The sequence below is a fragment of the Myiozetetes cayanensis genome, unplaced genomic scaffold, assembly GCF_022539395.1.
Source record: "Myiozetetes cayanensis isolate MyiCay16 unplaced genomic scaffold, myiCay2020 scf5-8, whole genome shotgun sequence".
NCBI classification, from domain to species: domain Eukaryota; kingdom Metazoa; phylum Chordata; class Aves; order Passeriformes; family Tyrannidae; genus Myiozetetes; species Myiozetetes cayanensis.
In genome coordinates this window covers 53,271,562-53,283,838 of record NW_026087742.1, presented here as the reverse complement: position 1 = coordinate 53,283,838, position 12,277 = coordinate 53,271,562, and the positions used below count along the sequence as shown (strand labels likewise).

The following is a 12,277-nucleotide window of genomic DNA, read 5'->3' as shown; positions in this document are numbered from 1 at the left end:
TATAGTAAGGAGCAAAAGCAGAATTCACACAGGTAGTCTTTATAGAAGGTAAAAAAGCATTTGGCCTAGTTGAAAACCTACAGGATTTAGGAAGAGGTTCGAACAACCTTTTCCCTAATTATTTAGGAGAAAAAGTTTGTTTCATTATATTTTTGTGAAAACATCAGTCTAATAGATGTACTGTGAGAATGGTCTGTCATTCGTAATGAGAAGAACAAATGGATATTGTGATTTCTGTTCTATGATTATAACTTAAATAAGATGTCAAACTACTCACCTCCATCAAATGCAAGATAATTCCACCCATATAGAGAAGTGGTTTTTAATATTTCAATAATTTGGAAAAAAGAGAAAAAGCATTTATTTTTAAGATGACTACAGAATTTATGTAATTCCACTCTTAGTAGAGGATACAAGTCTTTAAAACTTGTGTTTTGGACTTAAATTCATATTTTTGATTAAATTTCAGATACTCAGTGACTGAGTTGTATTCTGAACTTTACTCAAGCATTAAACTTAGGGTTTAGTACAGATTTTTCACCACCAGCTATTGTATCCTAAGACATTGTAGTTGGAATACTGAAGAAGACCTAAATACTAAAAACAGAAATATACATACAAAACTGATAAAAGTCACTTTAAAATAGTAAGTCTTGATCTGTCTTCATAAAAAATTATTTTAATTTTTCAAAACCAGAATTATTCTAAATTTATTCTACATTTTATTACGAAATGTGAAATTTTAGTATGAATATTAAGTATGAGCATTTAGTGGTGTGCTCACATATATATTTAGTATTAAATTTATGCCCACATATATTTAGTATCAATAATTAAAGTTATTTAGTACTTTGGAAAAGTATTGTAAATTTTGCAGCAACCTTTATTTATTCAGACAACCTCAGTAGTCTATCTTATAACAACACTAAGATCTAGTGTATTTCTGACAATACCTTCTTTTTTTCTATTGATGAGTTTTCCTCCCTTTCTGAAGTGTGCTTTGAAGTTAGATGGTTATCCCTTATTTGCAAGTTACTGAAACCTTCTTAAACAACTTTATTTTTCCTTTTTAGTATCAGCATCTTTTATTGTGATTCAGTGCTGTGCTCAGGTTAGCATTGCATCAGCAGTTTCTGTGACCGCAAAAACACTGTTTGTTTTACATGCTATCAAATGGTTTTGTGATGCTATTGCAGATGGTCTTTACAAAAGTTTTTCAGATTAATAGTCATCTTATTTTCCTGTTTGTGGTGGCTTTGTTAATTTGCCATGAAGTACTGGATTTTTGGAGGCTGTTCAAAGGAATACAACCATAAAATTTACATCTTTCCCTTTTTTTATAGCTTTTCAAATATCTCTATTGCTGATTCTTTGGTTTAGTCAATAGTGACTTCATAATATAATAATGGCCAGTCTTCGCGAGCGAAGATCCGGGGAAGGTCTTTCCACCTTCCAGCCTGCGCATTGGATTTTTTAGGTGAGACACAGTGTGCGCGGAACTGAGCCCACCCTTTAATCCTAAGGTTCATCTGCCGGGGCCAAGCGAGCTTGGACGGTGGCAGCGAGGTCCTTAGGACGTAGATGGGTTGCCTTTAAGGGCTAACGAGCCCCACCTGCCCGGGAGTGGCCCTGACCGGGAATCGAACCCGGGCCTCGGCGGTGATAGCGCGGCGCCTTTACCACTAGACCACCAGGGGCTTCATAATATAATGCTTTTCCATTTTCTTTGTGTATATCTCTGAAACACACAGTACAAAAGAGAAACTAGGTCTTAACCTACAAGTTAAGGAATTGAGTGTCAAGGAATTGAGTGTCAAGGAATTGAGGGTAGAAAAAGGCCTCAATAACCTGACCCATGGGACCCATGAGGAATCCCATGTCAACCTCCTGTGACCTTTGGACCCTATCCCAATGATGCCACAGCACGGCGGGTCTCCAGCTCCCCACAGCCCTGCTCTGCCTGACCATGGGCCTTAGTGCCCAGAACCCACCCACAGGTCTACATCCCAGCCCAGCCTCAGATCATTTCAGTCCCAATAGAGATGTCTGATGCCTTGGGCTGGGTCTGCCCTGGTAGTGTCTCTCTGGGGCAGTGGGATGGGCCCTGGGTGCCAGCTCTCTATCCTTTAATGAACTGTCTGTTTGCACAGGACTGTGACACTAAGTTGCCTCCTGTTCAAATCTTACTACATATGTGGAATGCCTACCTTAGTCTTGGAAAGCCACTGGCCCTTCACCAATCAGCGTGAAGAAACTGGAAGCTGGAAGTGTGCAGAAGCTGCATGTTGGATCTACAGATGTGTTTGCATGGACTACCTATAAGATTGTCTGTTCCAAATAGTTACTTATCCTGATTTTTTTTTTTTTTTTTTAATTCTTGATGCTTTTCCATCAAGAGGAAAAAAATTCTTGATATCTGCAGAAAGAAACTTTCATTTCACAAGTTAATAAGGGTGTGTTTCTTCATAGAAGTAGAAAAACAAAAAAAAAAAAAAAAGAAAAAAGCCCTTCTAAACATTGCAAATACAAAGTTAATTTATTGATAGCAAGTACCTGAAGCTGACTCTCCCTGTGATTATGCAAAATACAGTCAGAATCAACACCTTATTGATTAGATGAAAAAAAGAAAGCTGGTAAAACTAAATACAAAGTTCCCTGCCATCATTTAAAAAGTAATTCAAAGTAATCCTCAGATTTCCATTCCTTCCCTTTGGGGCCTTTCACAGAGTTTTCTAGTTGCCCTTCCCCTCATGTTGACTACACATTTTCTGCCCTACATAACTCAATCAGCAGGCTATCAAAGCTCCTAAAATATTGGGTATGGAAATATGTCAACTTTTCCCCCCTAATTTATAATTCTATATGCTGAACTAGTCATCCTAGTCTTACCTTACAATCAATAAAACTAGAAAAAATACTTCTGGAGAACAATTAGTGTACCCTTTTTCAGGCAGTTACCTTAGGATTAAAAGAATCACACTCTGAACGTACCCATACCTAACCCTTGACAGTTAAGTGACTATAATGATAGCCTGCAGTGCCTAATTCAGATGTATGTGTGCATTCTAAACATCTGGAATTAAGAGACGGATTCCCATTTAAATTCCTAGAGAGCTTGCTGAGAGCTAAAACACGATCTATGAAATGAAAAAAACCAACATCTGACATGGCTTATTTCATTCAGTTTGGAAGTTAAGTTACCTCATATCTGGTTAGTATTCATACAGCAGTTTGGCTGGTTTTGAGCCAGTGATTTATCATAGAATCATGGAATGATTTGGGTGGGAAGGGACTTTTAAAGGTCACATGGGCCAAGACCCCTGTAATGAGCAGGGACATCTTCAACTAGAAATGTAAATTTCTTTAGCAATAATTCTAGTTTAAGCAGCCTGTAGTAGGCTGTTATTGCTATAGTTCATCTGAAAAGAGATGTATGGGTCATTGGAAGTGCAGATAAGCACTAAGCTATGTACCTGAAAGTACAGCAATTTATTAACTTCAATCTTCACCCCCACCCACTTCCTCCTGGCTTTTTTTTATAATTTTATTTTCTCTTATGGCATTTTCTGGCACAATGTAAATGAACAGAAACAAACTTTTACAGAACACATTCAAGGCACATAACTTTCATAGCAGTTTCATTTCATTGTTAACAATTATTAAAATTAAGCCATTCATCAGAAGCGTGCTCAAGTTCTTTTTCAACTGTATTAAAAAGATAATGTTCTGGATATATTTGAAACGGTCTGGATGTTTTTCCTCATTAAAATACATTTTAAAGCAAATTCATTGTTATCTCAAGACATTGAAGGGTGAGTATAAATTGTACAACATGTTTATTTCGTAGGCTTTAGTCAGCATTGATGTTTAAATATAAAAACAGAGAAACAATAATATAGTTTATTTTTTCTCCTCTTTCTATTTATGCATCTTATAACTGTCTTACAATTGTTTCTCATAAAAACAAAAGAAAACTGCATACAAATTGAATTCGCCAACATTAGAAATGAACTTCAATTATGTCTGAATCCCTAAGGACTGTGTTTTCATTACATGCTAAAAGATCAAATTAAAATCTGTACTAGCTTACAGATCTCTTATGAGTGCACAATCGTTATTATATGACAATTAAAACAAATGAATACATGCATTAACTTTAAATATCACCTATATTTCAAGTCTGTATATATTAAAAATGGATGTAAGATTTGTCCTATCTGATATAATGTAGTTGGTTCTGTATTTGCAATAGCTATGTCATTTGAAACAAGCTATTCTTCATTTCTTCAGTGTTTTCCATAATCATGTATGTACAATGTAACCTTGGAAATTCCATAGATGGATGACAATCACATGCAGGATATAAAGGTCAAAAATAACATAGCTTTTGGTGGCCTTTATTCAGTCTTGGTCAATGGTCTCATACGGCACAACAAAACAATGATCAGAAACGTTTTGCTAGTATGAGCAGTTTAGTGGTTGAAACAAATTCATGGGATTTTAAAAAGGAGTCACTTCTTGGTCAAAGAAAAATAGGCTGTTGGGTTATCTATCCTTGGTAGTAATTTGAGAAGTGGAAAATATGACCAGAAACATAGAAGTAGACACAAAAAGTACATCTGTCAATACCATCAGAGACTTTGCTACTATCTAACCTCTGTAAATGAAAAGAAGTTTTTCTTCCCTGAAGGAGACATTTGCGTTCAATTTTAGTTTTTGTTTTATCATGAGTCAAGGGTCTGAAGGTCATTGTTATATGTCTTCTCAATTTATAGGGAAGTCAATCTAGTCTCATGTTACAATGCATGAGAAAAATTATGAACCACGGTAGCCTCCAACATGTTGAGATTTTAGGAATACCTACTCATTTCTTATTATACTTTTACTTCAATTCCTTCAGTCATTGCCTAATCTCAAAATAAGAGTTAGAGATGAGTGTAGTCTGGAGAATGGGAAACGTACTGTAAAATTTGCCTGCTTAATTATATCCCCTTATGTAAAGTCTTAGTCAAGAAGAGTTGGTCAACACTCTAGTTACAGTTTACTTCTTGTTTACTCTTTTTTTTTACATTGTTTACTCCTTGGTAGCTTGCTGTGGCTCTGGACTTTGAGAATGTGTGAAGTAGAAGAATCACTCTTTGAGAGCGCTTTTATTTTACGCTGCAATTAACTTGAAAACACATGAAATCTTTATTGCTTCTGACATTTCTCTCACTTCACAACCTGACCACAATGATTTCTTGCAATATCAAGATTTATTTTAATTAGATAAAAGAAAAGTATTCTCAATCACCACCCAAACAAATAACCCCCTCCATCATCACTCACAAAACTTCCCACCACCACTATCACTTTAATATTTACTCAGTTTATCCTTTTAATAGAAAGGTAAGATGTTATTCAGATCTATGTTGGTTGTACAGTAATCAACTTTAATTTCTATATTTTGCTGTAAGAAAAATCCCAAACCACAGCTGTGAAGGCTGTTCACAGTGAGAGCCAGAGATCTGGTCAGTCGTTATTTCCACACAAGCACTAGCCAAGATTTTTTGTACTTTCTTTCTGATGTTTCTTCTCTCTTTCCTCCTTCCAGCCTTTTCCATCGCTGTAGACCTGCAAAATCCCTCTCTAGCTGATGGCAGAAGCTGATAGCTTTTGACCAAGATCATCCCAAGATCATCCAATGCAGACATCTTTATTTTTTCATCTACCAATATAAGAAAGAAGAGTGTAAGTGTATGTGGAAGACAGACCTGACAAAACTCTTACATGAAGACTGACCCATCCTTGAGGACTTGCATGCAACCTACCACTCTGAAAAGAAATGTGAATTGACAATTACTCAACAGTCAAGAATGAAAGGAAAACTTTTTTTCTCCTTTCTTTTGGCTGTAGTTTTCTGGTTTATTTATTTTACAAGATTATTTCTTAAAAAAAAAAACCAGTGTTTTTAGCTTTTGGAGTATATCTATGCTGCAACAAAAACACTGCTTTATTTTTTCTTTTAAATTACTATTGTAAGAGATGGAGAAGGAGTTGACTGGCTTGAAACAACCAGGTGGGAAGTGGTGGGGAAACAGAGTGAGCTCTATGTAGCTGGGATGGTGCACTGCTCCCCCCAGCCTCTTGAGCCTTCTCACACGGTGCTGAGTAGCACACAAGCATTTGAAAGTCAACTGCTGGCCTGAACTGTAGTGGGGGTGTCGGCCGCATGGGACCACCAGGAACCTTCTATCTCTGTGTAAAGCAGGCATGAGACTTTGGTGCTGAAACTAGCATAGACTTGCCTGGAGGGCCCCAGGGGACTGGAACAGATAAGAGCATAGTGAAATATGTGCCGTAAGACACATTCCACTACCCTGGCTTTAAAAGCTGCTAAGACCATGCTGGATCCTAGGGTTGTGACTGTCTACCTTTCTCTCCTCTTTCTACTCCTATCTTCTTCTCCTCAAAATATATATTGTAAGCTGGACCAAGGAAAATTCCAATCAATGACTTGTTAAGTGCCTTGCTGTATCTGAAATATGTTAAAATTTGCTAAGTTAAACTTTACCAATTGCCTTATTCCATCAGAATGTTCTCAATTTTTAAGCAAAAGTTGATTTTGAACCTCCTGAGAATTTTGTTGGTTCTCTCAAGCACTACCCAGAGTAAGTCCAAATACCTTCCCTTCAACCCACCAAGCAGACTGAGGCATTACAACTATCAGGAAAGTCCTCTATAATTATATTAATTTCATTTTTACAACAATGCACACAAAGGCGAATGAAGTAGTCTAAAAGAATTAGTTCTACCTAGCAGTTAAAAACTTCAACATATGTGGTCAGTCTTGAGGTGGAGATAATACAAATAAAATAAAAGTGCTAAAATGAACAGTGTGGTACATAGTTCTTTTAAGAAAATAGGCCAGTTTCCCTCTGATAGACTTTGACAAAACTGTAAGTAATAAATTACTTTCTTGAATGGAAAATGTTTTTTTCTTAATACTGAAAAAGGGAGTACTTATATTTATGATCTAAATTTAAAAACCCGAACTTTATTAAAGGAAGTGGGGGTTGAGATTTATTTAACTGTTGAACATTTACATCCATAAATACAACATATTTGTCTGCTTGTTGCCAGTGACTGCCAATTGCGCATTTTAACTCCATTTTAGTTTGGATTGGAGGAAACACATTGACTAACAGATAATGAAAATATCACCTCAAATTCTTCATGTGTGCTCATTTCTCTAAAATACCATTAATTTGTAGTGAGATGTTATTTCTTGAGATTCATTATCAGTTTATTGTTGGTATCAAAATCAGGATAGTTCAAGTGTAATGCTGATTTGAAATTCTAGTTGTTATCTAATCTTAATAATCCTAATGAATGTATTGCAAGGCTATAGTAGTAAAGTGGCAGACATGATAAGGTATAATTCAACTGGGGAAACAAATGATTCCTTAGGCAACATAATGATCCATGAACTTCTGTTAATTGATGAAGTAATCCCAAGGGAAGCTCCCCAGGTATGAAAAAACTATTTCAGATTTAGTGCAATCAAGGGAACGCTTCTTTCATCACAATTTTTCTTACAGTTATGTAGTTGTATTTATTGTGACACCCAAGAAAACATTAAGCAAAATAAGAGGTATGTAGCTAATGTCTTAAAATGGTTATTCTTCCACAGTAAAAACCTGTTGCAGGTTATGAAAGAGCAATAATAGATTTAGAGGCTGTTTTGTAAAAAAAGACATACTAGTTTTGTTACACTTTTAAGGTATGCATTTTTAAAACTATTGTTTCTGATTTTCAAATTAATTTATATTTTATTGTTTACTATTCAACTACTAACTGACTTCACTGTTGCAAAAGAAAATCAAGAACATTGCATCTGAATAAAAAATTAATCAGTACTTCACAAATCAAGGAAAACATAAATTGAATATAAACTGTAATATGAATGTCTGTTAAAGTGCTACATCTAGTCCAGCACTAGACACCAGATGTTTCTGATGAAGGAGGATTACTGATATGAGGGATTACTTGCATCAGAAATAGCATTGTCGGCAGGACTAGGGCAATGATTGAGCCCCTATACTTGGCACTATTGAGGCTGCACCTCAGATCCTGTTTTCAGTTTTGGAACCCTCAGTACAAGAAAGACACTGAGGTGCTGAAGCATGTCCAGAGAAGGGCAACAAAGCTAGTGGAGGGTCTAGAACACAAGTCCTATAAGGAATGGCTAAGAGAGCTAGGGTTATTTAGCCTGAAGAAAAGGAGGCTCAGGGAGGACCTTATTGTGCTCTAAAATGAAATTGTAGTGAGATGAGGGTCAGCATCTGACCAAGCAGAAAGCTATAAGACAAGAGGAAATGACCTCAAGCTATATACCAGGGGAGGTTTAGATTAGATATTAGGAAAACTTTTTCATCAAAAGGGTTGTCAAGCATTAGAACATGTTGCCAATGCAAGTAGTGGAGTCCCCAACACAGGAGACGGCTAAAAGGCGTGTAGATGTGATGCTTAGAGACATGGTTTAGTGGTGGACTTGGCCGTATTTTGCCATCGGAAACAACATTAAGGGTCTTTTCCAACCTAAATGATTCTGTGATTCCGTTTTATGATTTATGTGAGGTGGATGCAAGAACAGAACCACACCAATCAGTGACACATAGTTTAAAATTTGTTTAATATACAGGATGGGGGTTGTTGGTGGATAGTCATTCCAAACCCCAGATTTCTGTTGTGCAATACATGTACTTCACACATACCTATCAGGGTCGCAGGCCCTCCAAATCCAGTTCAGACCAGAAACACAGATCCAGTCAAGCAGGATGGTCATTGACTGGAAAACCTGTCAATGTTTTCAGTGTTTCAATCAGTCCTGGCAACGGACTGATGCATCAGAGTGGGTCTGCCTTGGGCTTACTCCTCTACATGGCAATAGGCAACCATGGATGTGGTCCCTTCCACTTCCAACGTGATGTTCTTTCAACTACTTACTTCCATATGTCGAATTGTCCACAAAAGCAATCACAAATGTAAAAATGCCCTCAGACATCTTCTATACCTTTTGAATTCATGTACTGAATTTATACCTTGGTCTTTTGATAGGTATTGTTTTACTGGTGCACTAATGATTTTGGAAGATTGATCATATTCTTGCTACTCACTACACACAAAGGCAATCCAAATAACCATTTCTGAAAAGCAATGAACTTAAAATGTGAAATCCTAAAAACAAATGGAAAAAGTTCTAAGTAATTTAAATGCCTCACATGTAATGAAACTGATTCTGTAAAGGAAACTCCCAGTAAAATCAATATTGTAAGTTGAATTTATGCCCATAGTATCATAATATACAGGTACCTGTTTTTTGAATATATACTTATTGTGTTCCTAATAAGCAAACTGCAGCAAGGTTGCTGTTAGCAAACCATTGTACTCTTTTATGTTGTATATATACTATATTATTCATGATGTGGCTCTGAACAATTCAGAAAACACTTTAGATATTCTTTTTTCTGGGAAACGGTGGAAGGATGCAGTTAAATCCAACCTCCAGACAGTAGAAATATCAAAGGAATGCAATGAAATTCTGATAGCCATGAGCCTGGTTTTACTGGTGTATATATTTCAGTTAGAACTTGAAGCACTGGGGTCAGATAGCAAATACCCTACAGGTTTTCTGCTGTAGATGAAATTGTAAACATCATTATCTTTTCAAAGGAGTTCAAATATGACAATCATTAACTTTCCACACTCTGCACTGCATGTTAATTTGACAGGATCAATATGTTGCATCAAATTTGCAGTGCTTTTACCACTTATTTTAAGGAAAAAAAACAACCCTCACAAGTATATTAACATTTCTAGAGTGTATAATGAACTTAATTAAACTTAACAGCAAATATTTCTAATATCTTAGCAAATTAATATAGAAACATAATGAATTGTATAGTCATTACGCAATAATCATAGCTAGAATTGGTGGAAATGTGTTGCAGTATGCTTTTGGTATATAAAAGGATGCAGAAGTTTTAATGTTGTTTAAAGTGAACATGCTTCCAAAATAGCTTTGTAACTCTTTGTGTAAACCTTTCTTCTTCCCAAGGTTCCTTTAGTCTTACCTGTACCTTTGGAATGTCTAAGAGATAACTGAGAGCTCATCTATTTGTTGTTAACCCCTAATTGTCATTGATTGGTTGTGAGACCTCCTAGACTCCCAATGGTTACTTTGTAATCCCCCAAGAGCTATTTAAATGCTCTCTGCCTTCTCTCCCTGCTGCTGCTGCCTTCTCCTGTGGTCTCTGCCGGGGCCATGGTGGACCACATGGTGGGGGGAAGGGGGGGAAGCAACTTCCGTCTCCAGGACTAGAGGTAAAAGGAAAAGGCCTCTAGACTGGGGTCTCCCCTCCCTATCCACCCTCAACGTTAGTCAGAAATGAAAATAAATTAATAACTTAAAGAGTTTTGATTAGGTACACCATATAATGATGTGATGAAATTCTCCAACATTTAAATTCTCAAGTCCTTGCATGGTGTACAGTTGTCTTCCAGCAGAATCTCGACACTAGTTTCATGATAATACAGGTGAGTCTACAAGCTATGCAGAGACTTAGTAAGTTCCTCAAGGACTTCAGAATGCCTTGTAATCTTTTATTCATACATGCAAAGGAAAGAAGAAAATACAAGTCTGAGCTGTATATGTAAGCAGTTCGAAAATCTCTTGTTGTTGAAAATTAATCTATTTCTGAAAAAACAACAAATGTATTTTGGTAGGTTATTCAAATTCCATACATTTTTACTAAAATACCATACTTGTATCATATTTGTTCTGAATTCTTTATCAAAATTGCAGTAATAAAAATGTATTTTTTTTAATCAAAACTAAGGACTTTTTCAGAATATTAAAAACTGTTACAGTAAATTAGTACAGGAAATGTTGAGAGAAATTTATCTAATTCAAACTAAGTAGAAAAAAAATGCTGAAGATTACAAGATCATTTTGCTATTCCTGGCAGCTTTGCGAATCATTTATCTTTGTATTTCCATTCGTGAATAACTTGATGTTCAGTCTCATTAGACCTGAATTAGTCCTCTCCTGCTTTGTTTTTCACTCATCACTATTTATCCGAAGATCAATAAATTCCATTTACTGAGACTCTCAGTATCAGAGTACCAAGGTTATAAAAGACATATTTTGAAATTGCAACTCATATTTCTTTTCATCTAACCTTATTCACATATGCAGAGCTAATACCCTATCTACTATTGACCTTGAAACAGATATGATTTATGCTTGTAAAAACAGTTTTCCTACACAAACAGTACAAATTAGGACGAAGACATATACTTTTCTTTTTCTTTTTTTTTTTTTTCCGGTTAAAAACATGGGCAAAATTGCATAAGAAAGAAGTTGATTCTTACTGTTTTCTAGACCTGTTACTGCCAGAGTAACATCAACAGATGTTCATGTCCATGTTTTTCCTGGGCTGAGGACTCCAGAGCTGGATGCAATACTCCAAGTGGTGTCTCTCCAGATCAGAGTAGCGGGGCAGAACCACCTCCCTTATCCTGCTGGTTATGCTTCTTTTGATGCACCCCAGGATACAGTTGGCTCTCTGGGCTGTGAGCCCACATTGCTGGTCACATCCAGTTTTTCATCCACCAGCACCCTCAAATCTTTCTTTGCCAGGCTACTCTCAATACAGTCATCCCCCAGCCTGTATTGATACTACGTGTTACCCTGACTGAGGTGCAGGATCTTGCATGTGGTCTTCTTGAATCTCAAGAGGCTCCCATGAGCCCTGTCCAGGTCCCTCTGGATAGCATCCTATTCCTCAGGCATGTCAACTGCACCACTCAGCAGGGTGCTGAGGTTACCCAAAATCCCATCATCTATGTCACTGATGAAGGTACTAAATAGAACTTGTTCCAGCACACATCCCTGAGGAAAATCACTCATCACTGATCTTTATCTGGACATTGAGCTGTAGACCACTACCCTCTGGATGAGACCATCCAACCAATTCAACCAAGTCCTTTATCGCCAAACAGTCCATCCATCAATTTCTTATGTCTCCAAATTAGAGAGAAGATATTGTAGGAAGCCTTGTCTAAGACACTACAAATGTCCAGAGAAATTACATCCATAGCTCTTCCCTTGTCCACTGATGTAGTCTCTTCATCATAGAAGGCTGCTAACTTGGTCAAGCAAGAGTTGCCTTGTGTCCTAGCACCAAAATAGGCATCTCCCTTGGACATCCAGAGAGACATTATATTTGTAGCT

General features: G+C 36.7%; 1 long non-coding RNA gene across 2 annotated transcripts in view; it reads left to right on the top strand.

Annotated features, from left to right (window-relative positions):
* The window catches only part of LOC126649650 (uncharacterized), a 564,626-nt gene that overhangs the window by 334,798 nt on the left and 217,551 nt on the right, over positions 1-12,277 (top strand). The window contains exon 1 of one of the 2 annotated variants that reach the window (XR_007631109.1): positions 1,410-1,439. The exons of the other annotated variant lie outside the window; for it this stretch is intronic. This is a non-coding gene — a long non-coding RNA (uncharacterized LOC126649650). Of the gene's footprint in view, positions 1-1,409; positions 1,440-12,277 lie in introns of those variants that run through there. 2 annotated transcript variants of the gene reach the window in all.